The following is a 27,632-nucleotide window of genomic DNA, read 5'->3' as shown; positions in this document are numbered from 1 at the left end:
CTTGAATAGAAGATTCGAAAGCCTCTGGCTTGTCGTTGTCATCCCTCTGGAGGACTGGTTCTGATAAACCAGTTTAAGTAGGGATATATACAAAGTTCCCCTTGTCTGAGGAAGGATGCCACCACATTGATCATAATTGCGTAAACGCGACGGGCTGAGTTTAGGCAAAATAGACGTAAGTACTGAAAATGATTGCCCATAACTCTGAAACGTAACATCTGTCTGAGTGGATGCTGAATGTAGACATGCAAGAAATGCCTTCCAGGTCCAGGTAGCACAGCCATCCTCCACTGCAGAGAGCATCAGCAATGTGTGCTGGCATTATCATCTTGAACGTCTCGAATGGTAGGCAAAGATTGAGGTACGAAAAGTCCAGGACTACTCAAGGCCTCCCTATTTTTTATTGTGGATTGCGAAGATCCATGAGTAGAAGCCCTGGCCGCTGAGGGGAAGGGGAACTGGTTCTACAGCCTAGTTTTGCACCAACTACATAATTATTTTGAGAAGCGCTGGAGACCAATTTGGAGGGGGAGGCGAAGAAGGATTGTGTGAAGGAGGAAGGGGAAGTCAAAAACCAGTTCATTCGACAGATGGTAGCCTTGGGTCCTGAAAAAGATAGCGCCACTTAAGCGCACACAGAGCCTGCCTGCCCAACAACTGGAGAATTGTGCACCCGGACACTTGCCTCATTGTGTTTTGTTCTAAGGCTTGTTCAAGAAGAACCCCTTAGGGTCCGTGCGTTGCCATTTCCTGTGATGAGTGCTGGGGGAACACTCCAGTTGCCTGGACCTCCTTTCCTGGAACCCTTTGAAATCTCCAAATGTTCAGGACCTCTGGTCTGTTCTGATCCGATTTTGTGAGGAAACTTTATAGAGGCAGGTTTAGAAAGTAAGGCCAACGATTTAGCCGTTTGGGTACTGTGACGAATCGGGGGAATTTGCCACTTCTCCCGAAGTGGGATCCTCCCTCCCCCCTCTGAGGCTAGGGAGGTGAGCACACAGCGCAATAGTCTCCCTAAGGGTAGAGGCAAGTGGGACCTCAGCGGAAGAGACTCCCCTCTGGAGACAAGGACTCCTGTTCTTATGACGAACTCCCTAAGCAAATATCAGTAACCCACCTTCAAAAACATCGAGTGAAGAAAGATATGAAGACCAAACCAGAATATTTTATTGTCTTCCAAACACTCGAATTATACCTGTGAAGGAAAACGTATATGGTACTGAGACGAAAAAAACCACTGGAAAACTACTGAGTATGAATCAATCAGCGAAGGAGGACTTTGACATTACACCAGGGAAGTCCCACAGCAGCATCATAAAATGTAGCGGCAGAGAAAATGGTGGGGGGTGGGGGAACCCAAACAGCTGGCAGAAGTACGCTTTAGGAAACTTGGACGCAAGGCATCCGATGCAAGAGAGAAGCAAAAGGGCAGCTTCGGATGTGCAGCATTAGAAAGGAGAGGAGATGTGAGAAACCGAGGTGGACGCAGGGCAACCCGAGCCTGAGCGAGATATAAGTGGTGGAGTGACCGTAAGCAAGTCGCGGTGTGTCAGGAGGTCCATTGAGGTATCATGGAGTGAACCGACCAAAAGAAAGGAAAAACTGTATGCAACACTACAGAAGAAATGAGAAGCCAACCTAACAAGTGAAAAGAGGATCCCACCCTGTTTGGAAACCCAGTGACGTTGTCCCTGAACAATCCAGGTAGCGGGGAAAGAGGTAGGCCCGTTAGGGGGACCAAAAATCATTACTGGAACACTGGGATTCGTCTCAGGCGGAACAAAGTATCAAGAGAAAATGAAGCGAGTAAGGGTCCTTACTGGAACACTCATGCTTGTCCCAGTCAAGACAAAGAGCAGACATTGAATAAAGGGAAAATCTTAAATCTGAATTAACAGAATGGTATAAACTTGTCTCATGAAAGGAGAGGGGGGCAAACAACTAGAATAAAACAAAAACAACAAGGAGGATAGAAAGAGAAACAGAGTGAAAGAGATGGTTGAAACTTTGAAGAATCCAGTATCGGAACTTTGATTTGGTAAAAGTAGTTACCAAGAACTACCTAAAGGATACTTTGTTGAACTGAACTTGGTTTAAACCCACATCACAGGAGAAGGAAGTCATTCTCCTGTGCTTCTGTTGTTCTAATAGTGGTAGGGTTAGAATAGGTTAGCAGCTTGCATGCTGGACCATCTTGATTTGGACTCTCACAGACGAGCACCTTAGTTAGTTTTGTTAGGTAGGGAACACCCTATGCATAGGGAAAGATATGTTTTCACCATTCATTTACTAAATATTAGCAGTAAGATGGAAAATCAGGGTGTGTTCTTCTGACCCACCACAGTACTCTTTTTCTGTCTTAGTGAGCTCTGCATCGGTGGAGGAATGAAAGGGCTCTGTGCCCTCAAAAGGCAGATCCAATATTCTGTCTTGGATGTCACACGTGAACTTGGTGGCATGCATCCAGGTTGAGTGCCTCATGTGTGTTCCCACAATGTTAGACACTGAGGCTCCTAGCATGTCTTGTGCGATAATCTTTCGGTCTGCCAATCCAGCTTTGAAGGCCACTTGGTGATCTACGAGTAAATCTACAAGGAAGTCCCCAATCTCACTGCAATCTTTTTGGTTTGCTGCAGCTAGCAAAGCATCTGCTACTGCTGGTCTGAGGTTCATGCCTTGGACAGATAAGCCGCTGCTGATGCTGCTGTGGAGGAAGTTGCAGACTACTTTGAATATTAAGAGGGTGTGAAGAAAACAAAATAGTTTTGCATTCTTACTGTCTGAATCTAGCGTCCAGACACTTATTTATAGTCCGAGAAGAGTGTGGTTTAATCCACAACCTTTTGCCATTTTCAAGATGTCTTTATGAAGAGGGATGCCGGAACGACTAGTTGTCTTAAGTGACAAGACCTCTGCTAGAACTCCTCCTGGCTGAGCCTGTTCAGACAATGGTACTACCAGATAATCTGCTAGGTGTTCCAAGCACTTGTGAAATGCCTTGGCTGAGAGGAAGGAGCATCTTCCTCTTCATTCACAGTATTCTGATCTGGAGGAATATTGTCTTGTGGCCTCGTGCCATTGGAGGGAGATACATTATGTCCTTGTGTCTGTGGGAGTCGAGCCGCTGTTTGAAGCAGAGGTTCATCATTTGTATTGAAGGAGGAGACAGCTGCGCCAGAAACAAAGGAAGGGGCTGCACCTGGGATACTACCTCTTTAATGAGGATTTTTAAATGCCAGTCATATGTTGAGAAGGCAGTAACTGCATAAAACTGTCAAAAAACATACTTTGCATGCCGCCTATGCTTATGGAGCATGTTGTATGCCCTCAGGCAGCCGCCTGGTAGTCTGATTGCGTTTAGGCGCTCCCTCAGGCCTGTGCCTGGTAGTAGGGCTATTATTCACCTCCACTCATAACCTGTGTAGATCCGTGGAACCCTCAGTGTGTGCACTCATAGCCTTGAAGGTGGAGGGACACCCCAGAAAGGAGTCACCACGCTAAGGTGCAGAAGAAAACATTGGTTCTTCGACTTGCGACAAGTGAAGGTCTTGAGATGCTCTGAAGGTGACTGCGAAACAATCTCTCTCGATCTGGATAAATGGTTCTTCAAAAACCTCACATTAAATGCATTGCACGCCACACAGGAATCTCACCTGTGGTTAGGCCCTAAAGGCTGTAAAAGTGAATGGGATCAGATGCGGGGAGCGATTCCTCGCAGGAGGAGCACCAAGTAAAGCTGCTTGCGACTGACCTGTTCCTGGGACCGAAGTGCCTGAGCCAGATGACAACAAAGGGGGAAAAAGGCTGCTGCACAGCAAAAATTAGCACTGAGGCGCAGGGAAGGTCTGTTCCCGTCCATGCAGAAAAGAGGACTGAGGTGAGGCGCCGGTGGGTGGGGCCAGTTGGGAGTGGTTACGCCGACAGCAGTGCCTCCGCAAGCTCTAACTCTAAAGGGGGAAGCAGCTCCAGAGAGATCCTGTCTCCTAAGGTTTGTTAATCGTAGCAAGCTCACCTCCCTAGTACTAAATGGGGTGACTCCCACCTTGGGAGAGGTTACTATATTCTCAGATTCATGACAGCATACAATTCACATTGTCTTTCAGAATGTCAAGATCGATTTGCTCAATATTCTAGTTTGTTTTAATTTCCTTAACCCGTACCTTTTGTGCATGTGCAATGCCCCTTTGTGTTACTATGAAATCCTGTTTGATTTAAGCACTGCTGTTTTGCAGTTGGGCACTGGTGCAAGAACAAACACTAACTTTTGAATCTCCTGAAAAGTGCCACATATATCAATTTGTTTCACAATGGGAAAAGTTGTTCAGGACAAGACCCCAACAAGAAATATGAAAGGCTGTTTCAAAAATGTGGTTTGAGACCATCCACATTCGTGCGAGGCACTTGCAACATACTATGTGAGAAGTTTCTCAAATAGGGTTTCCGAGATTTTAATACGTGGGTAGTAACAGTGTTTATTAGTTTTGCTGACGCATGTTCTGATCTTCAAGGTCATTTTCAAGGCAAGATGAGTAGACTGTTTAATGAGTCTGGTCATGAGTGGAACGGGTTTGCCCCTGAATTGTAGTCACACAACACACAGCAGGACACGCATCAATTCCACATATAAGCTCAGCATTTCCGCATTTCTTGTTTTCCCACAACCAGTATATACTGTTTTAGAAATGCGTCAGCCCTAACCCCAGCTTGGTCTTCCTGCAATGAGCAAACTCATCTGCAAGCAAATGTTACACAGACATTGTTTCTGTATTATATAGCGCACCGGTGCATGTGCCGCTCAAGTTACCACACCCAGTGAACATGTTCACACCAACATAATGCAGTGCTTCATTCACTCAAAGAACACATTACTTAACTCTTGGTAATGTTCGTTCTGATGGATGTTCCTCCCATGGATTCCTCATCTATGATATCCCTTTCTCAGCACAGCTGTTCTCCAGAAACGTTTCCGCCGCCAGGGGCTGCACGGTGTCTCTGCCCAAAGCTTCTAGGTGCCCAGCCTGACATTGGTGTCGATTACAGAGAGGTAAGTAATTTGTTCTTCTAATGGAGTCTTTCCTCACACGGACTACTCATCTATGATAGACTCAAAGCAGTAGATAAATCTGGAGGATGGAGGAAGGAAGAAGACCACCGAAACCAGAAAACTCTGGAGGAATGCCCTACCAAAACAGCTATTGTATTCATTTATTTATTTTACATATGTATCAGCGCACAATGCCCTGGGGCATCACCGCGCTAGTTATAGGAGGGGAGGGGGCGGGGGGAACAGTGATGCAGGGAAAGGAGGAACATAAGAGGGGGAAAAAGTTATTTGAGAAGTCAAGTCTTCTGTTCATCCTGAAGGCATTGTAGGAAGGTTCCCTATGCAGGGAAATAGGAAGTGAGTTCCAGAGTGTGGCAACAGTGACAGGGAAGCTCTGCTCTGCTTGTAATTAGGAATGGTGAGGCAGTGACTCTAGGTAGTTCTCATCGGTCTGGCAGTGCAGTATCTTCTAAATCTCTTTGAGACTATGATTGCATAGTGAGATAATGGTCTGTGGATAGGAACAGCTTGCTGGCATTGATGAGTTTGGTGGCAAAAGCTATAGTGGAGGCAGTGCTCCAGAAAAGATTTTGGGGAGGGAGTATTTTACTCTCTATTTTTAAACTTTGAGAGTAAATGTGATTTTAAGAGAGTAAAAAATGACTTCTCATTCGCAAGAGTAAAATGTATGCGACATCCAGCTGACGTGTGAAAAAACTATATGGAAATCATTACTATGCGGCAGCTTTCTGTATTGTGACAGAATCCACCTTTCATTATTTCTGGCCATTTGATCCCGCCTGTCTATATTTAAATGTTGAAATCACTAAAACCTAGCCAATTATATAGTAAAGCATATATGAATTTGTATTGTGTGTTTTGAGATTCAATGGCAGAATTGTCTTTTGATGTTTAATGAAAGTCCTAATTTCCTGGAGCTATTACTACCTAATGGTATGCCAATGTTATGATACAACAGTGCAGAGAGGCAAGGACTCCATGCTAAATTCTATATCTAATCTAGTGGTCAAATGGTTATTTATATAGCTCTTTTGGCAAAGAGCTGTACATAGAACATATTTATCACAATGACCACCAAACCAAATTCAGTACTCCTTTATCGACCTTGAAAGGATGAAAGGCTGAGTTGGACTTGCCGGGATTCAAACCCGCAACCCACAGATCACGCAGAGATTACAGCAATGAGTGCTCAACTGGCTGAGCTATCATACTGGCTAACATCCTTCAGAGGTTGGTTAACTAAGTATTGCCTGTGGTATAATGATCACAGTACCTAGATGTAGACAAACCATTTATGAAGCGCTACATAAAGTTAAATACCTATCTGGATTATCACAGTGACAGGTTTTGCTGAGTTTCTATTTCAATTACCAATGTAACTTTAATTTGTTTGTTTTTGAACAGCGCTTGCATTTTCTCGAGAGTCAGGTTTTGGACATTTTATTTGTAGTCTTGAAGATTTGAGAGGCTAGAACACCTGTGATCAGTGTAATGACAATTACTCACCCTTGAGCAAAGGACACTGCTGCCACTGACCATTTATAGTAATGTACACCATTGACTGCAAGGTTGAATGGATGTAAACTAGACTCTGCATAGTCGTCATTTTACACACTGTTTTTATAATTAGTGTGTAAATTAAATTAGAAGTGTAAAAATGATCTGCCTTTGCATGATTATGCACACAGCACCGGAACTCTGAATAATACATTTGTGCAATACTGGTTTGCTTTCACTGGAAAAAAAGCATAACTTGTTTAAAAAAGAAAATTCAAAACAAATTATATATATATATATATATATATATATATATATATATATATATATATATATATCTCAGTTGCAACTTAGTTTTCCATCGTGTTAATTATACAATCCTAAAATTCTAGGAAAACGTGCACAGTGCTTCTGAAGCTGAACGGAAAGAAACCATTCTGTTTATCAGTGTGCAGTTTATTGTTTTGAAAGACTTCAGAGAAATACATTCTGTTTCAAAGGTGGCTTGCAATTACATCCATGTAGATAAAAATCACAAGAAGCCTTCTGGTTTCTGTCAAGTAACCTGACCTTTACACTGCCCTCTGCTTTAAACCTGTGTTTGAATGTACCCAGGAAAATAATAAAGCTTGCATATTTACAAGCTTTTCATGCGTAAAAAGGCCTGGAGCCCTGAGTGGAGGTGATTTGGTTGACTTGACGTGTCATGCTGAGGCTGGTGTCCAGGTAGATGTCCAATTTCTTTACTGCTGGAGAAACTGGGATGTGAGACAGTCGATGGAGAAGAATTTTAGGTCGGGGTAAAGTTGGTCAAGGTGGGCCAGAATGCCAACAAGTAGAACTGCAGTTTTGTTATAGTTTAGACACAGGAACTGGGTGGCTTTCCAGGATTGGACAGTCTCATGAATCAAGTTTACTTGGAGACTAGATGATAGTCGCCTGTGAGAGGAATGAGGATCTGGGTGTCATAGGCATAGTATATGTAATTCAGAGGGATCTGGGTGTCATCGGCATAGTATATGTAATTCAGAGGGAGTCCAAGTGATCAAAAAGGGGTTTAGTGTAAACTTTAAATAGGATAGTGGCAATGCAGGAGTCTTGTGGTACGCCACAAAGTGGGGGCAGGAGGGGCGAAGGAGTTGTCAGCATTGACTCTGCAGGATCTGTTTGCGAGGAAGTAGGCAATCCAGGTGGTTGCTTCAGTGGAAAAGGCGGCGAAGGTGATAAGGTGGTGGCAAAGTGTAGAGCGATCTACAAGGTCAAAGGCAGCGGAGTGGTCAAGGAGTAGAAGGAGGGCAAGGTTACTTGAATCTCTGGTGTCATCAAGTTGGTTTTTCAGGTGAAGCAGTGCCGATTCAGTGGTGTGTCTTGGGCAGAATACAGATTGTCGGGGGCGGAGGATGCGGTGCAGGTCCATAATTTTCTGAATTGGAGTTAAGCGGCTTAGTCAATGATTTTGAGTAGGAATGGGATGGTAGTTGGCTGGGATAGCCGGGTTGAGTGAGGGCTTTTTTGAGAGCGATAAGAACCAAGATTCTTTGAGTGAGTAGGGTACAGTGTAGAATGCAAAGGAGGCATTGATAATGTGGGTAATGAGTGGTAGCAATGATTTGGCACCTTCTTTGATGGGGGAGCAGAGCAGATATCCCCTTTGCACTGCAAGGGTTTGAGACCCTTCAGGATATTGGCAACCTCGTGAACTTTAACTGGTTCGAAGTTGAAGAGTGGGATCTAGTTTGGATTGGCGTGTGCTGGATGGGTGCAGATTTGGAGGGTTGTTTTGATATAAAAAGACTTGATTTTGTCTTGGAGCGTTGTGATTTTGCCTAAAAGGGCATTTTAAATATTTTTACACAAGAGATCACTTTTGATGGAGGGTGGTATGACTGGAGTTTCTAATTCACTGAGAATTTATTGCAGTGTGCGCGCTAACGCTGTTCTTCTTTGTTCTTACAGATGCTGGTGTTGATGTCCCCTCTTGACCGGAGATAGCCTCAGCATGGAGAAAACAGAGTTCCTGTAAGCAGAAGCAGGATGATCCGGAGCAGGTAAGCTGAAGCAGGATGATCTGGAGCAGGTAAGCTGAAGCAGGATGATCCTGAGTATAGCAAGTGTGTTGCTGATGCAGCTCACAGTAAGCAACACGAAGCACTGGAAGATTCTTGGGTGTGGCTTATATAGCCAGCCACACCCAAACACTAGAAAGCTCAAGGATTGTCATGCACTTCCTGTTTGGCAACAGGAAGTGGTAACCAGGATGTTACTACAAACACTAGGAAGGAAGTAAAGGATGGATCTGCTTTGGATTCTCTATGTGCCTATGCCAGGCCTGCCAAGCCTCCACCCAGCTTGCCCCAACTATTTGCCTGATACCCATGACAGTGGCAGAGGCAAGAATACAGGAAGATGGATCTTCAGAGATATGGAAATCCGAGGCCACCTTCAGCAACAACAAAAAAAGTCACTCCCAACGACTCCTCATTAGAGGAAAACAAAGGAGGTAAAACAGAAAACGCCTGGATCTCACTCCCCATCTCGAACGTAACAGGAATGAAGGGGCTCAAATGGAGCACACATAAACATTAAAACTAAATTAAAATCCCACGCCGGAACCACAAACTAACGGGAAATAAACTGGTTTTACAAACCCTGCAAGAACAGCATTACAGTGGGGATTGTGAAAAACGAGCCCGTTCTGGGGACCTCTTGAACACAGAAATAACACAGAGGCAACTCTAACAATGCCAATCTGCGCTCCAGAGAAAGAACATCCAAAACAGGAGATTCAGGACAAGATCAAGGATCCAGGTACTTCTACCAGTACCACACTGAAAATGTATGACACCTGCAGGCATGAATGGATTTCGTAGCAGGACTCAGCTGAAAGAAGAGCATCAAGGACATAGTCCAAGTACCACTCCTTATACCACAGCCTTTCAGTAGGCAGGCATGAAGGTTCAGACTGCTGAGGTTCAAGTGGAGTACCCACCGCGCCAACTAGGAGAGCAAGTAGACTCTTCTCCAACGGTGCCAGGGAGGGCAGATGGACATATCCAGCAACTCCAGATAAGCAGTGCCACAGAGCCATTGTGGAGTGTGAAAAACCAGAGGGTGTTTCACTGTCTAAACCCGGGTGATCCCTTACTCAGGTGGTCAGGGCACAGGCATCGCCTTTGAATCCAGACCCTGGGGGTGGACAAGTGCGGGAGGATCACCAGGGTGAAGGGTCCTCCGGGAGTGGGGGAGACAGTTAGACTTCATGTTGGAGTTATTTTGTTCAAGTTACAACACGGTCTTGACAGTCACATTGATAGAAATCTATTAGGAACTCATAGACCAGCAACAAGTGGGAAGCAGATATGGGAGCTCCTATGGGAAGTGGAAAAGCTGTGAACCAGAGAGGGAGACCCGATGTCAGTGACACCAAGGACCACCCCATAGACAGCCCGCTCTGGGAAGGTGAGGCAACAGTGGAAATACTCCTGGGCATTCGTGAAATAGGGAGTAGGGGCTAATGCACTCGATGGCTGACGCACACAAGATAGCCACATGGAAATGTGCGAGAGGTAAATAATTACGTCAAAAGAGGACGGGGGCGACATATTTGCGGCACAAAGGAATTCACATAGCCCTATTACAAGAGACCCATTTAACACCAGCAAAACAATCCTCATTCTACGGAAATGGAGTTTGGCTCCACATACTAAAAATACATCAGAGGGGTAGTCATCTGGGTATCCCCCAGGGTGCCTTTCCAACAGCTTGAGGTACAAACAGACACAGAGGGTAGAGTCATACTGGTACATGGATTCCTCGACAAGATGGAAATCTGCCTAATTAACACCTATGCGCCCAATCACAACACAGCAGCATTCTTCCGCGCCTTATACACCAGACTGACCCCCTACATGTGCATTACATGAATTTGGGGAGGATATTTCAATTGTACACTAGATCCAGCACTAGCTAGGTCAGACACAGAGCCCGATCCCAGACCTCCACCGACTAAGGTCCTAAACACACTAACACGAAAACTGGACCTACAAGAGGTCTGGAGATGGAAACAGAGGAAAGAAAGAATACTTGTTCTGTTCTGGAATACACAAATTATACACAAGAATAGACTGTCTTTACAGGAAGATAACAGTTAGAAGACCTAGTCAGAGCCGCATATGAGGGAAGGATGATCACAGGCCGCTTGCCACTAGTAGTTGAGTGGATACTCTCCAACTACCCTGCCCTGATACCCACTTGGAAACTAAGAGCAGAAACACTAAGAGACAGCGTGTTCAGAGAAGACCTAAGTGAGCAGGTGGAACAGTACTTCACTCACAATCAGGGTAGTGTCAAGGAAATGCAGACAATATGGGATGCCTTCAAAGTGGTGATAAGGGGTGCGGCCATAGCCAAAGTGGGAAGGGTACAAAGAGCTAGAACGACGAATCGCGGGTGCAGAATCATATATAAAGAAATTGGAGGGGGTAGAGAACATAGGCGAAGAAGTGGAAGAAAAACTCAAAGCTTAGACAAGAATGCCTGGGGCACTGGAAAAGGTTGGGCAACTATAGTTATTCAAAATACACAGAAAAACTACATGGGCAGGAGATACACCAGGCAAATCACTTGCCTTGGTGACCAGAGACACAGATACAAGGGAGGAGATAACCAAGCTAACAGATAAATGCAAGGAGACCTGGAGATCCCAGTAAGAGATAAATGAGATCTTCAGGTCCTTCTACCGCACTCTTTAGGAGGACAATAGTGAAACCAGAAAGGAAGAAATAATAGAAACCCTAGAAGATGCAGGCGTCCCTACAGTGACAGCAGAACAGAGAGCAAATTTGGAGGCGCCAATCATACTAGAAGAGATGAGGCAATAGCTATGCTACCATCTGGCAAAATCCCGGAAAGTGATGGCTTCCCGGCAGAGTTTTGTAGAGAGCTCACAGACTTAATCGCCCCACAACTACTCCTGACCCTAGCAGAGGCGTATGAAACAGGAAAATTACCTGAAAACATGGAACAATCAGTCATACTCCCAATCCCAAAGCCAGATAAAGACAAGAGGCTATGCAAATCCTACAGGGCGATAGCATTGATTAACCAAGACACAAAAATCATTACGGCTGTCCTAGCAGATAGAGTAAAAAAAGTTATCACAACATTAATATACCCGGACCAAACAGGCTACGTCCCCGGCAGAGCCACATCAGACAATCTGAGAAGACTCCAGGCGGTTATACATAGAACACAACACTGACCTGAAGGCTGCGCTGTAGTGGCACTAGATGCCATCAAAGCATTCGACTCAGTTAGATGGGAGTGGCTTTTTGCATCCCTGTAGAGCTTTGGTATTGGTAATAGTTTAATGCAACGAGAGTACGCACCGGCAGGCATATCTTAGAACAGTTCCTGATTTGCAGAGACACTAAACAGGGTTGCTCCTTGTCGCCCTTATTATACCTCCTAGCACTAGAACCACTAGCGATATATATGAGGAAAATATTCAGGGACATGGGACGCCAAGTCGATGGAGTGCTACACGTAATATCTCTCTATGCAGAGGATATGCTCCTATACATTAAACAACCAGAAGAAAACCAAGTGACATATCTTGAAATGCTTGAGAACTCTACAACACTATCAGGAATTACAATTAGCAAGACGAAATCCTGTCTCTTTCCTGTGGGGGGGTGGATAGAGACTGAGGAGAAGCAACCACCACACCTGGGGCTACAATGGAAGATGCATACCTTCTGTTAGCTAGGGGTCAACATCCGTCATGATATCAGAGATATATATAAGCACAATAGACTAAAATCCTCAAAGTTCTGGGAGAACCTCACTCTCTCTGTAATGGGCAGAACTGCCCTATTGAAAATGGTAGCTCTCCCCCGCTTACTGTACTACTTCATAAACATAACATATCTCAAACGAAGGGCTTTCTTCAGAGACCTGACCTAGACGCTGGGTGCCTTCACCTGTAGAGGTGACAGAAGAAGAGCAGCACTAGATACCCTATGTAGAGACTACACATAAGGAGGACTCCGTCTCCCGCATTTTGAACTATTTAGGGGGCCAACTCCAGCATGTAGCAGGATGGCTGGCAGACTTTGAAACAAGAGACCACACCCTGATGAGCCCCAACATGGCCCCCTACCTTCTTAAAGAAGCATTATGGCTCAAGCAATTAAGAATAGCAAACCCCCAAGAATCCTATAACTAGGCAGACAAATATGGTCCAGAAACAAAAAACTACTTAAACTAGATGAACCTTACTCCCGCCAGATCCCACTAGCAGCCCTACATGCAGACAACAGAGAACATTTGGTTTAAAGCTGAAGGTACTGGCAGGGCAGAGGCATAATAACTATAGGTTTGCAAACAAGAAGAGAGACCGCAAACTATAAAGTGTCCGAGAGACATCAAGCCTTTCAAACTTCGCCAAGAGTTCGACATCAACGGCAAAGATCCCCTTTGGAATATATAACAAAGTACGAAAAAAAACCATGAAACTCTTCTTCTGTCTGCCCGGAAGATGCCCCCAAAAAAGGGCAGCTGGTCATGGACACGTGATGCTCTGATACCCGGCCTGAAAAGATAGCAGCAAACCTGGGGCGCTAGCCTACCACCACAGCCACCCTGTCTCAACTCAGACGAGCCTTCAAAGCCTACTGTGTCTATAGCCTCATGGAACACTAGAGGCTACACACATTTAACTAAACCTGATAGCTACAACTTGGGAGCCCATGATATCCTATGCCTCCAAGCAACCTGGTTGCAAGACAAACCAGCTCTGGATGGCTATTCCATAGAGATCTCACCTGCCTTTAAAGGCCCTTTAGGCCGTCCATCATCAGGCCTACTGATACCTACTCGCATAGGATCAGGTATCGACATCACTAGAAAAATAGAAGCAACCTATGGATTCTTGGCCGTCCTCGCCACTAGGGATGTAACGGTATTACGGTATACCGTTAAAGATACCGTGAACCACTTAATTGAACAATAATAACCGTCACATTGTTTATACCGGTATACCGTTCATACCGTTAAGTGTGCTTTTCAATCTGATTTGGAAAGGCTGCAGTAAGCAAGTTCTGCGGAGTCTCGGTCTTGCACTGTTGGATGTGCCGTCTGCCAAGTAGTTTCAGTTTGAGCAGTTTTTAATGCCATTCCATAAACCACACGTGCCTGACACAAAATCAACATGTTAGCAATAGGAAGAATAAATACAGTGCCAAGAAGGAAAGGGGTTTACTTTTTTTTATTTACATTTTTTTTTTTAAAGCACTCACACAGCCCCAGGGCATCGAGGCGCTGTTAAAGAAATTGGTTTTGTTTATTTTGCTGCGTAATTGTTTTTGTCTTAGTTGCGTATTTATAACATGCTTAAACACCCAGAGGTTTCTAAGCGCGGACCCAGGGATCGAACCTGTGTTGCTTCGTGTCGTCTTGCTTCCAAGGCACGCACGTTGCCGCTGAGCTATCCTCCCGGGACTTTGGGTTGGCGGCTTTGGGGTTTATATATTTATAATGGATAATGTTTTCTAAACATATGACAATGGCGGATTTCCCTGGTTCTATCATTGAATTTACATATAATAAATCACACTGCGAAATTTAATCATCTCTGTGGGTATTCCCTGCTGCCATACCAAAGGGTAACATGTCCGTGATTACTGAACACCTTTTGGCCCAGAAGTAAACTAAAGGCTGTAACGTAAAGAGAGAGTGTGTGTGCGTGTGTGTGTGTGTGTGTGTATGCGCACAAGCATATACTACCATCAGACTCCATTGATCTGTGGCATGCAGATTATCAATATGGCAACATGTTCATCTTCACCAGTAGCCAGTGGGGGAGCTAAAAGCCTAAATGACCACTTAGGAAAAGCTATTCAGTTTGCTTTGCCAGTCGCAGCAGGGCCCCACCTCCCCCTACTCTCCACACGTGCGTTTGTTGCAAGCAAGGGGTGGCATTTCAGTGGAAAGTATGTTGAAAAGCCCAATTCTGGCACTGGGTGCATGGTTTTGTTTGTGATGATTAATCTGACAATTTATGACCTTTTAGAAAATATTTGTTAAGATTAGTTAACTCCACCTGCTATACCACGATAACCATGATATACCGTCATTTGGCAAGAAGGTTATTGTACCGTCATAAAACTAATACCGTGACACCCCTACTCGCCACTTGGACTGAAGAACCACTAGAGGAAAGAAAACCCCCCCGAAGCCTCCCTCGCGATCATCAACGCTTACTGGAACCGTCAAAAATCAACTGCAAATAACTTATGTGACGCAGCAGCCAATATTATCGATGAAATCATGATTAAACACCAGATCTCGAACATTTTCATTTGCGGAGACTTGAATGCAAACTGTTGTTTTTTGAACACACAAAAGACGTATCCAGCTACTTTAACGTCTACGGAGGCAAGAGGAAAATCATGGCTAACCTTAATGAAATCTAGGAACTTTCATAATGCAGCTAGCATAATGAGTGATCAAACTCTGATACCTACGTGGGAGCGTGATAGGTCATCAGCCACTCTCGACTATATCTTTGTCTCTGAAAAGATCCATCTTCGCATCACTTCCTTCGAAGTAATAAGAACTAAGGCAAGCATCCACAATCTCTTGAACCTTACCTGCAATACCAGTGCCCGAGATTGTCAATTCTACAAACCATCGATTGAAACAAACTCCCAATCAACTTGCTTGCGCATGACTACTATAGACATCAGAATGCTATCCAACAAATACAAAAGTCTAACCTCAAACATTGCAGTCCAAGACTCAACTTTTAGAGGCAGCTACATCCCTTTGCTGCTTCCTTTCAAAAAAGCCATGGAAGCTTCCTCAAAACCCTACACCGAATCAAAATCGCGCCTACAACCGGAACTTGGTAATTAAACGAAGATTCTTGAGGAATCTAAAGAAAGACGCAGCGCTCTTGAATACAACAAAGATGTGGGAAGCTTATCATACGGAGAGGAGAAATTATAAACCGTGGCTCAGAAACAGATTTGCCCTGTACCAAACTGATGCAGAAAACATGCTCAAGGCTCTAGCCAACAAAAAATCTGGTTTCTGGTTTTTGGTCAACCAAGTAAACCATCTTTCCAAAACTGAAATGATCAACGCAGTCCCAGAGGCAAAATGGACCAAGCATTTTTCGCAACTCTTTGAGACTCACACAGTGTCCACTGATATACCGAGCCGACCAGCAGATGGAAATTGGTTGGACCTCTCTGACAAAGAAATAAAAAGAGTCATCACAAAGCTGAAACCATCGAGAGCCCCTAGCCCAGATGGGCTAGCTAACTCTGATCTAAAACAACATCCAGAGGAATGGTTAGCGTTAATGAGCTTGATCTTCAAAGACTGCAAAGATCGGAAGATAATACCGGATTCTTGGACTCAAGCAGTCATTGTGCCGATTTTTAAAAAGGCTATCAGAGAGGATCCTTTCAACTATCGACCAATAGTACTACTCTATGTGATCGGCAAGGTCTTTGCTACGATCCTTCTGAGTCATTTCCAGTGATGGGCACGCTCGTCACTGTGTGCTGACCCACTTTAAACAGGTTTTCAGAAAAAGGCCAGCACTGGAGCGAACATAATGATTCTAAATATCATTAAAGAAAGTCCACTCAAGAGCACCGCAAGTCTTTCTAGCTTTCGTGGACCTATCCCAGGCCTTCGATAGAGTTGATGGGCAAAAACTATGGAACAAATTAAAGGCATGGAATTGCCCGGAACAAATTGTCGATCCTATAATCAACCTTCACTCAAACACCAGTGTTGCCGTGCGCTTGAATAACCGAGGCCTACTCTCTGACCATTTACCTTCACAAAGTGGAGTAAAGCAGGGCTGCCCACTGGCCCCGATGCTCTTCATATCCTTCCTCTGTGACTTTAAAGATTCCCAAGACTTGATCAGGTCCTTCCCGCCCAAAGTCGGAAACGCCAGGGTGACCAGATTGTTATACGCCGACGACCTGATAATTTTGGACCACACGCAGGTTGGCCTCCAGCGCCAGCTTGATAATCTTGCAGAATACACTAAGAACAATAACCTGGAGATCAATAAATCAAAAACAAAAATCTTGATTCTTCAAAAACAAGGGCCCACAAAGAAAGAAAACTTACAGTGGTTCCGTCATCAATCAAAAATCGAAATCGTTCAAACCTTCAAGTACCTGGGAATCGAAATTGACAGCTCTAAGAAAGAAGTAAGCATGCAGCAAACTCTATGGACGAAGACAAGGACCTTAACTGCCCAAATGCGAGCATTTGATAGGAAATATGGCAAATTTAGTCTGCTACCGACCATCCAGTACTATAAGGCAAAGGTAGTCCCGTCATTAACATATTGTCATGATGCCTACCTCCAAGGAGCCAGGTCCGACCCAGCAACCCCAGAGGCAGGCATCATTCCCCCCAGGGAAGTGCCAGCGGGCCCAAGCTGGGGCCCTTTGGACACAGTCCTGGCGCCTTAGGCGCCAGGCTCATGTTGGACCCCTGTCCTGGCGCCTTAGGCGCCAGGCTCATAAAGCTAGACAAGTGTTCAAGTGTTTTAATGTACACTTACCTGCTGCAGACCATGCTGCTACATCCAGGCCCTCTTGAGGCCTGAATGGAACTACTTTACCTGTGGGACTACTTTCCCCTGGGTGTGGTCGGGGAAGGATACATACCTGATCGGTGGAAGGATACATACCTGGAACTTCTTCCAAAGCTATTTAAACCACGCCCGATCAGCAACTCACGCTTCGCGTTGTTCTGCTCCTCGCAGCTGGACACTCACCGTGTCAGCTCCTGCATCTGGACTTCAGCCACGCCTGTCAGCATCCTGGGTCACCTGCTAAGAGAGAATTGGAGAGAAAGAAGACCTTACCTGCTAAAGCTGCATCACGAAGCCATCACACCGACAATCCTGAAAGGGAAGGCATCATTTTAAAAGCATTTCGCTTCGATCGCTTCGATCGCTGCAGCGCTGCATTTCACTCACCTTTCCTGGGCACCTCCATCTTCAGCAGCGATCATCCGGATCCGCAGCCACTTCCCAGAGCCTAGAGAGAAAGACAAGAACACAAGGTGAGAGAAGGAAGGGAATAGGAAAAGCTCAGTTTCCTTCTAAGACTTACCTGTTGGGTCATTCCCATTTCATTTCGGGTCCTGCCGCTTCCTGGCATTCCGGACCCCGGCCCCTATCGGGAAAAAAGACAAAGACATTGAATGAGCGAACGCTCATCCAGAACTTACCTGTCATTTACTGGAACTGCATGTTTCACTTCGGGTCGGCGCCATATCTCCGGCATTCCGAACCCCGGCCCCTAAGGGGAAAAAAGACATAAGCGTTAGCGCTTGCTGCAATAAGACAATGAACATTATTATTAAGTTTGAACTTTTGAACTTGCTACAGAACTCTTACAGCGCCTTACCTGAATAGTCAAGCTTATTTGAACTCCCATCAAACCTCAATCCAGTGAAGTAACTGGGTTTCAACGCGCCCCTGCATCAGAAGCAGGATGGAGAACTCATCCTTCCAGACCCTAAGGTGAGACTTCACGGGGAATCGAGGAAGGGTATCGTGGAGGGTTGGAAGGGAGTGGGAGGCTTGAGCATTATTCCGTCAGTGGGTAATACTCCCTTTTCACGCACAGGGGAATATTCCTGCGAGCCAGAGAGTCCATCTTCAAAGTCCTGCGCTTCACCTTTGAAGAAGCATCAGCACTCGAAGCCAGACCTGCGCCTCCGTGGGAATCAGGTGAGCGTGACAGAACGCGAAGCCTACCCACAATTTCCCACCCGGGCGCTTTGGAGACTTCCGAGACAGATCAGCTGGCCCAGCTTTTGGGGGAATTACGGGCAGAAGTGCACTCAGCCCGCCAGGAGACTAACGCTCTCAAAAGAGAACTGATCCTATCCAAGGAAAGAACAGATGACCTGGCCAAAAGGTTATTGCAGGCCCAGGCAGGGCACACTCCTTTACCTAATTCCGGAGGTACTTCCACATCAATGGGTTTGAATAACCCGGTTGTCATGATCTCTGCTTCCAAAAGATCAGGACTTGCCCGACTCCCTTGGAAGCAGACCCATAACCCCGGTTCCGAGTGCCAGCCAGTCCCAATTGGGACCTTTTGGACCCTGTCCTGGCGCCAGTGGCACCAGGCTCATAAAGATGCCCAGTCCCAGCGCTGGAAGCGCCGGGCTCATAATGCTTGGGTGGACTTACCTGCAGCAGACCATGCTGCTTACTTACCTGCCAGTTGAACCCCTGATCCTCTTCTGTTTGGGACTACTTTTCCTGTTGGGTGGGGCAGGAGCCACTCCCTAGGTTCAGAACACTGGAACTCTTCTGGAAAGCAGGAACTCTTTTCTTAGGCGTGGCTGTGGAAGGAGACACCTAAGCACTACAGGAGGCTATTTAAACCACACCCGATGGATGAATCTTGCTTTGCGTTATTCTGCATTCTCTGCAGCAGAACGCTCATCGTGTCTTCTGCTTCTGATCCTGGGCCTAAGGGAACAAAGGCTTACCATCCTGGAATCCAGTCTTCAGCAGCACCTGTAAAGACAAAGAAAGAACAGGTTAGCACTACGGTCTTCAGTGGCAGCGCATCTCTTACCTGGTCCATCGGCTGTCACCAACGCCTCGCGCTGCATTCCGGCATCTGAAAGACAAAGGCTTACCTACTCTTCGCACTGCATTCCCGCATCTGAAAGACAAAAGAAGGTGCGTTTAAAGACATTGGGCAACTTTATTACTCACGTGCCATTACTCCTTCCCACGCCGAATCCAGTGGGTATTCCAGCACCCTTCAGCTTCTCTAAAGCTCCGAACTTGTACCTGCAAGATAAAAGGGACAGTTAGTGCGCATCGTGAAGCAGGCTACAAGCGCTTACTTACGTGCTTCCAGGCGCTTCTATTCCTCACGCGGGTTCGATCCTCAACTCTCATCAGCCCGCCATCCGCCATCGCCGGAACCCTGCAAAACAAGAGATATCATTACAAAAGACTTTTAAGACATTTGAAGTGTCCAGAACTTACCGTTCGTGCAGTTAACGACGGACAGCAGTCCTCTGAGGTCAAGAGGCCTGCACCCTTATCCAGTGAAGAAACTGGTTACGGCACCCTGCCCCGAGGCAGATGGAGAGCTCGGCGTTCACTTACCTAAGGTGAGGGTGTTAACCTTTGGGGTTCTACAGGAGAAGAGAAAGGGAAGAGGAGAGAGGCACCCAATAACCCCAGTTCATTAATCCCATATTTTCTATCTGCAGACATCTTACTCTTCGAGTCAGACATACAGTGCACAGAGGTCCAGCCCAAAGAGCCAACCGTGTGTTACACATCACCTTTGAAGATACAGCATTCACCCAGTCAAGACCGGCGCCTCTGCGGGAATCAGGTGAGCGTTACACCGGTACAAATCAATCTACCTGGACACATGCCTTTGGCCCCGCCTGAACGTTTTGCGGGGGATCCCAAGAAATATGCCGTCTTTATGAACCAATGTCGTTTACACTTTCTATGCAGACCCGGGGCCTTCCCTAACGACCAGACCAAGGTAGCCTTTATACTATCTTACCTCAGTGGCAGTGCTGCCGATTGGTCTATTCCATTGGTAAATCAGGATGATCCCATTCTCCAGAATTTTCAGGGTTTCCAGGCCAGCATGGAAAGATTGTTTGCTCGACACTCTCAAGGACAGGCCCTTGATAACGAACTGCTATCCTTACGACAAGGTAATCGGGATCTCCTGTCCTACGTTGCCACCTTTAATAGACTGGTTGTGGAAACTGGATGGCCAGAAAACAAAAGGATCACATTGTTTCATCGAGGCCTGCGCGGAGAGCTTAAGGATGTTCTAGCTCAGATAGTAGATCCACCCCAGCTCTGCGCAGACTACATAGACTTGGTGGTTCAACTTGATCACAGACTTCAAAATAGAAAAGCAGATCGGTTCAAGTACGAAACCCGAGTACCGATCAAAACCCACGCTAACTCCAAGAGTACCGACGTATCCGAACCTATGCAAATCGGCGGTGTTAGAGGACCATTAACGCAGAAGGAACGAGAGAGAAGGCGGCAAATGCAACTTTGTCTGTATTGCGGGACTTCCGGTCACTTTCTTCGAAATTGTCCGGTTAAACCACCTAAGAAGGAGGTTGGAGCCACTGATAACGATTTTGTGACACCTGAATCGGGAAACGACCTAGCCCGACAAGCGTAGGGGTCCGCTTGCCGAGCTTGAAAACAAACTCTTTGACCTCGCATTTTGTCATGCCAATGGTGCTCGTGGACCCAAAACAGCCTCAGCTGTTGCATGCTATAAAAGCATACATCGACAGTGGAGCTATTGGAAATTACATAGACCGTGAATTGGCTTCCAGGATTAAGCTCCCTCTCCGCCCGAAAGTAACCCAAGATGTCATTACTACAGTAGATGGAACCGAAATAGCCTCAGGGCCTGTAACGCATTCCACTGTTGAAATGACACTGGTGGGTCAGGATGGACATCGGGAAGCAATCGTGTTTGATGTGATCAAGGCCCCACAATTTCAAGTAATTCTTGGAATTCCTTGGTTAGAAACACATAATCCCAGAATTGACTGGCGAGCAAAGAAGATAGGTTTTCCTGATTGTGAACCAACTTGTTACCCAAGAAATCCAGTTATGGGTCTAGCCTCAGCAACTTCCACCCCTGTAAAGCTACTGTCAGAATACCAAGAATTCCAAGACGTTTTTCAGAAAGAACAGGCTAACACTTTACCTCCCCATCCGTCTTATGATTGCCAAATCGATCTGGTACCCAATGCTCAACTACCTTGTAGTAGGATTTATGCTCTTACGGAACCTGAGAACCTACATTTGCGTCAGTATTTAGATCAGTACCTAGCCAATGGTTTTATTCGCCCGTCCAAGTCTCCTGTCTCCTCAGCTCTGTTCTTCGTGCCGAAAAAAAGAGGGCGACCTTATAACATGTATAGACTATCGCGCCCTAAATCAAATAACGATTAAGAATCGTTATCCTCTGCCCTTGATCCCTGAGCTTATCGACCAGGTGAAAGACGCTTGTGTGTACACCAAGTTAGATCTCCGAGGAGCTTATCACCTGGTGCATATAAAAGAAAGCGACGAATGGAAGACTGCATTCCGCACCAAATTTGGGCTCTTCGAATATCAGGTGATGCCCTTCGGTTTGTGCAATGCACCTGCCGCCTTTCAGTACTTTATGAATGATGTTCTTCGGGAACTTATCGACGTCTGTGTCATTGTTTATATTGACGACATCCTGGTGTACTCTTCTTCAGAATCCGATCACAGAAAACATGTTAGGGCAGTTCTTGAGAAATTGCGCCAGCACAGACTATTTGCAAAGCTCGAAAAATGCGTTTTTCATACGACAGAAGTGGAGTTTCTCGGATTCATCCTGACACCTCAAGGAGTCCGAATGGACTCGCGAAAGGTGGACGCCATCCTCAAATGGCCATCTCCTAGCTCGGTGAAGGGAGTTCAGAGCATGCTCGGCTTCGCCAATTTCTATCGAAGATTCATCCCGGAATTTTCCCGAACAGTCCAACCCATCACAGCTCTCCTAAAGAAAAACAAACGCTTTGAATGGACTCTTGAGGCCGAACAAGCCTTTCAGGACCTGAAAACCAAATTCACCTCTGCACCTATATTGAAGCACCCGCACCCAGATCTCCCTTACATTCTGGAAACCGACGCATCCAGTTCGGCCATGGGAGCTGTCCTGTCGCAAAGAGACACAGAAACTAACCAACTACACCCTGTGGCCTTTTGGACCAGGAAATGTTCTCCTCCTGAAATCAAACTACGCAATTACCGACAAAGAGTTACTGGCTATTAAATCTGCTTTCAAGGCTTGGTGTCACTACCTTCTCGGGGCAAGACACACCATCACCGTAATTACGGACCACAGAAATTTACAGTATTTAAAGACGGTCAAAGCTCAATCTTCACGACAACTCCGATGGGCTCTATTCTTTGCGGAATTTGATTTTGTAATTAACTATCGCCCTGGCTGCAAGAATGGTAAAGCGGACGCCTTATCCCGATTGGCATGGAAGAACCCAATTCGAGTTTAGAACCTGTGCCAATCATACCTGAACAAAGAATCTTAGCCTAACTTCATTGCAAACTATTGAGGACATCCAAACGCAAGTAAAACAACTTCTAGACTCTTCAGCCTTACTGGAATGGAGTCAAAAGGGTACTCATTACACCGTTAAGGATGACTTACCCTACTTCCAGGAGCGGTTGTTTCTGCCTAGTAAAGAATTGCAAGAACTTGTTATTGCCCATCATCATGAATCATTAATGGAAGGACACCCTGGTATCGCTAACACGGAGGAAAAAATCAAACGCCACTTCTGGTGGCCTTCTTGGAGAAAAGACAAAGTCTTTTGTATTGTCTTGCGGCATTTGCGCCCAAAACAAGGGTCAAAAGAAAAGGCCAGCCGGCCTACTTCAACCCTTGGATATTCCACCGGCACCATGGCACACCTTGTCAATGGACTTTATAACAGACCTGCCTCCTTGTGCTGGTTACAACACTATCCTTGTAATTGTGGATCTATTCTCCAAAATGGCCCACTTTAGCCCTTTAAAAGGTTTGCCTTCAGCTTCCACCTTGGCCAAGGAATTTCTGGAGAATATAGTTCGCATACATGGTTTCCCTTCCATATTAGTCTCGGATCGTGGAAGTCAATTTATCTCCCATTTTTGGAAGAAGTGTTGCCAACTAGCATAAATAGATGTGCGGTTATCCACCAGCCACCACCCCCAGACCGACGGACAAACCGAGAGAACCAATCAGACTCTTGAGCAATATCTTCGGTGCATGTTACACCAATCCGAGTTAAATTGGAAAGACATCCTTTGGATCGCAGAATATGCATACAACAATTCAGTGCATTCTGGAACCGGACAAATTCCTTTTTATACTTTGTATGGTCACCATCCTCGGACCTCTGATCTAGATCCACCTCTGACCCTGGAAATGCCCGCAGTAAATCATCTGCATTCCACAATAACCCGAGCCTTCAAAGAAGCTGCAACTCATCTACAGCAAGCCAAGAAAAAGTATAAAGAAAACGCTGATTTGCACCGAAGTAAAACTCCTCCTTACCAAGTAGGAGACCAGGTATGGCTAGCAACGAAACATTTACCCCTCAAGGGCCCGCGAACCTTCAATCCCAGATTCATAGGACCTTATCCCATCAAGGCTATAATCAATCCTGTGGCCTTTAAACTGGATTTACCGTCTAACATGCGTATTCATCCAGTTTTTCATGCATCACTTTTGAAGCCAGTACAACCAGGGACCCGACTGTCCAAGCCTCCAGACCCAGTTCAAATTGATGGGGAATTAGAATTCGAAGTTAAAGACATTTTAGACTCCAAGGTGTTAATGTCCAAACTCTTCTATCTTGTTGACTGGAAGGGATATGGACCTCAGGAGAGATCGTGGGAGCCTAGTAACCATGTTCACGCACCTCGATTAATACAAAGGTTCCACCGGAGATTTCCGAACAAGCCAAAACCCCCTGAGGGAACAACCTTGGGAGGGGCCTTGAGGTGGGGTACTGTCATGATGCCTACCTCCAAGGAGCCAGGTCCGACCCAGAAACCCCAGAGGCAGGCATCATTTCCCCCCCCCCCAGGGAAGTGCCAGCGGGCCCAAGCTGGGGCCCTTTGGACATAGTCCTGGCGCCTTAGGCGCCAGGCTCATGTTGGACCCCTGTCCTGGCGCCTTAGGCGCCAGGCTCATAAAGCTAGACAAGTGTTCAAGTGTTTTAATCTACACTTACCTGATGCAGACCATGCTGCTACATCCAGGCCCTCTTGAGGCCTGAATGGAACTACTTTACCTGTGGGACTACTTTCCCCTGGGTGTGGTCGGGGAAGGATACATACCTGATCGGTGGAAGGATACATACCTGGAACTTCTTCCAAAGCTATTTAAACCACGCCCGATCAGCAACTCACGCTTCGCGTTGTTCTGCTCCTCGCAGCTGGACGCTCACCGCGTTAGCTCCTGCATCTGGACTTCAGCCACGCCTGTCAGCATCCTGGGTCACCTGCTAAGAGAGAATTGGAGAGAAAGAAGACCTTACCTGCTAAAGCTGCATCACGGAGACATCGCACCGACAATCCTGAAAGGGAAGACATCATTTTAAAAGCATTTCGCTTCGATCGCTGCAGCGCTGCATTTCACTCACCTTTCCTGGGCACCTCCATCTTCAGCAGCGATCATCCGGATCCGCAGCCACTTCCCAGAGCCTAGAGAGAAAAAGACAAGAACACAAGGTGAGAGAAGGAAGGGAATAGAAAAGCTCAGTTTCCTTCTAAGACTTACCTGTTGGGTCATTCCCATTTCATTTCGGGTCCTGCCGCTTCCTGGCATTCCGGACCTAAGGCCCCTATGGGGAAAAAAGACAAAGACATTGAATGAGCGAATGCAAAGACATTACCCGAACGCTCATCCAGAACTTACCTGTCATTTACTGGAACTGCACGTTTCACTTCGGGTCGGCGCCATATCTCCGGCATTCCGAACCCCGGCCCCTAAGGGGAAAAAAGACATAAGCGTTAGCGCTTGCTGCAATAAGACAATGAACATTATTATTAAGCTTGAACTTTTGAACTTGCTACAGAACTCTTATAGCGCCTTACCTGAATAGTCAAGCTTATTTGAACTCCCATCAAACCTCAATCCAGTGAAGTAACTGCGTTTCAACGCGCCCCTGCATCAGAAGCAGGATGGAGAACTCATCCTTCCAGACCCTAAGGTGAGACTTCACGGGGAATCGAGGAAGGGTATCGTGGAGGGTTGGAAGGGAGTGGGAGGCTTGAGCATTATTCCGTCAGTGGGTAATACTCCCTTTTCACGCACAGGGGAATATTCCTGCGAGCCAGAGAGTCCATCTTCAAAGTCCTGCGCTTCACCATTGAAGAAGCATCAGCACTCGAAGCCAGACCTGCGCCTCCGTGGGAATCAGGTGAGCGTGACACATATGGCATGGACGCAACTCCTGCAATCCCTTCGACGTTGTGGACAAAACTGGAAGGTTTCATCTGGAGAGCAGTACTTGGGCTTCCGAAATCTACATCTTCTGCAGCAATAAGACGCGAACTAGGATTACGTTCCCTAGGCGCAACTGTGGCTCAAAGTTCAATCCAACTCTTCTGAAAAGTTTGCCATCCAGAAAGCCTCAAATTTACCACGATTGCTGAGGAGATCGATAAAGGAAACAACCAATTCCACAACGACTGGGCAAACATCCAAAAACAAACATTACACGAGATAGCCTGCTCAGAAGATGAACTACTCCATAATCCCCTATGAATTGAAGCGAAAATGGAATGGTCAAACTGGATAAAAACCAACGAGAAAGCAGAATCGAATAAACTACTAAGCCATCTGCCACAGTCTTCAACAAACTAAAAGAACCCATGGAGTACTGTGCAAAATATCCGAGTAAGCTCTTAATGAAAACTTTAATGACAGCTCGCCTTAACCTGCTACCTACCCAAGAAATATTAGCAATCAGAGCGGCCACTAAAGAAAAAACCTGCCGATTCTGTAAAGACTTGCAAGCTTCAGAATCTATGAGACATCTCCTGATGGTTTGTCCGGCAATAGAACAGGACAGAAACGCCTACTTCAGCCAGCTGTTTACTAACACTTTTGTTGAGGATGAAGATACATGGTGGAACCGCCTTATTACAGGAGCCCAAACTAGATGGCTAATACCAACTGCAATATTTCTAATTATCACCATGGAAAAGCTTAATCAACTCCAACAGCAACCCAAACTGAGATAACAAACTAACAAAACCAGAACATGACCCCCGAAACTTGGAATTCTAAATTCTGAAACCTCAAAAAAAAATTGAAAATGGCGTCTGTCTTACTTCTACGAGGCGCGAACAGCAAAAGAGCCCAAAAAATCCACGAGGCACAAGCAACAAAAGTGCCAATTATATTCTACTCTTTGAACTTCACAAACTGTGTTTCTACTGTTTCTATGAAAATTTCTTTGTAAAAATCTAACACGATTATACACAAATAAATAAAAAAATTAAAAAAATAGGTGATCTCTACTCTGGGCAACAAGTTACTCACATTTCAGGACCTGGAAGAGGCATATGGGGTCCACAAAGGTCAATTCATGACATACACCAGAATAATGCATACACTGGGCTGCCTGTGCTCTTTCAAAAATGTATGCTTGTCCTTCCTCGCCAAATTTGTTTTCCTTATTTACACATGCTAAGTACGTCAGTTTAGGCCGTAAGTATAAAACTCCTGTGTTCCATGGCTCCCTTTTTGGCTTGTGTTATTGCTTGTTTTGTGAAACATTACGAAAAACGTTTGATTTCCTGGAAGAGTCGGGGGACTGTAGCAGAGCATTGTTTTTCTCAAAATTCACAGAAACCATTGCCTTACCGGGCCAACCATGTCCACCACATACATTTTTTTCTGCCATTTTCCTGTTTTTCCTCAAACTATGGAATTTTTCCCTACATAGTTGTTGCTTGACCTGGCAAATCACACTCCTTCCTAAACTTGGAATTTTGTGTACTTTTGAGAAATGTATGCCTTTCTGTCCTCCCATTCAGCTTTCCTACCCTTCTCTTCCATTCCGTCCATGCATGTCCTATCAGCAAAAAGGCCAAAATCACCTACCTTTCACGAAACGGCTGGTAACCATTTCAAAATATGTTTTTTTTTGTTTCCTCAACCTGTTCTTGAAAGCCTGGCGAATAGCGATTTCAGCACAGCAAACAATGTTTTCCTAGCTCTTACAAGGAAAAAACCACAGGCTTCTTTGTACATCATTTTATTAGCATTTTCTGAAAACCCTCCACATTTTCTCTCACCCCCCTGCAGCAAACTAGGATTCCTTAGTGCCGTTACGACCGCCTACATGCGGGGAAAAAAAGGGGGCAAGATTTGGTCAAGATATCTCCTGTAACAAAAGTTATAAGGGATTGAATCGCGACATATTGAAATCACCAAAAAAGGCC

At 45.7% G+C, this 27,632-nt stretch overlaps 1 protein-coding gene across 7 annotated transcripts in view; it reads right to left on the bottom strand.

Annotated features, from left to right (window-relative positions):
- The window catches only part of DIAPH3 (diaphanous related formin 3), a 2,562,783-nt gene that overhangs the window by 1,263,744 nt on the left and 1,271,407 nt on the right, over positions 1-27,632 (bottom strand). The gene's annotated exons all lie outside the window — the stretch shown is intronic.

The sequence above is a fragment of the Ambystoma mexicanum genome, chromosome 7q (genome assembly GCF_040938575.1).
Source record: "Ambystoma mexicanum isolate Mex_15411 chromosome 7q, UKY_AmexF1_1, whole genome shotgun sequence".
NCBI lineage: Eukaryota > Metazoa > Chordata > Amphibia > Caudata > Ambystomatidae > Ambystoma > Ambystoma mexicanum.
This window is presented reverse-complemented; position numbering and strand designations above follow the sequence as displayed.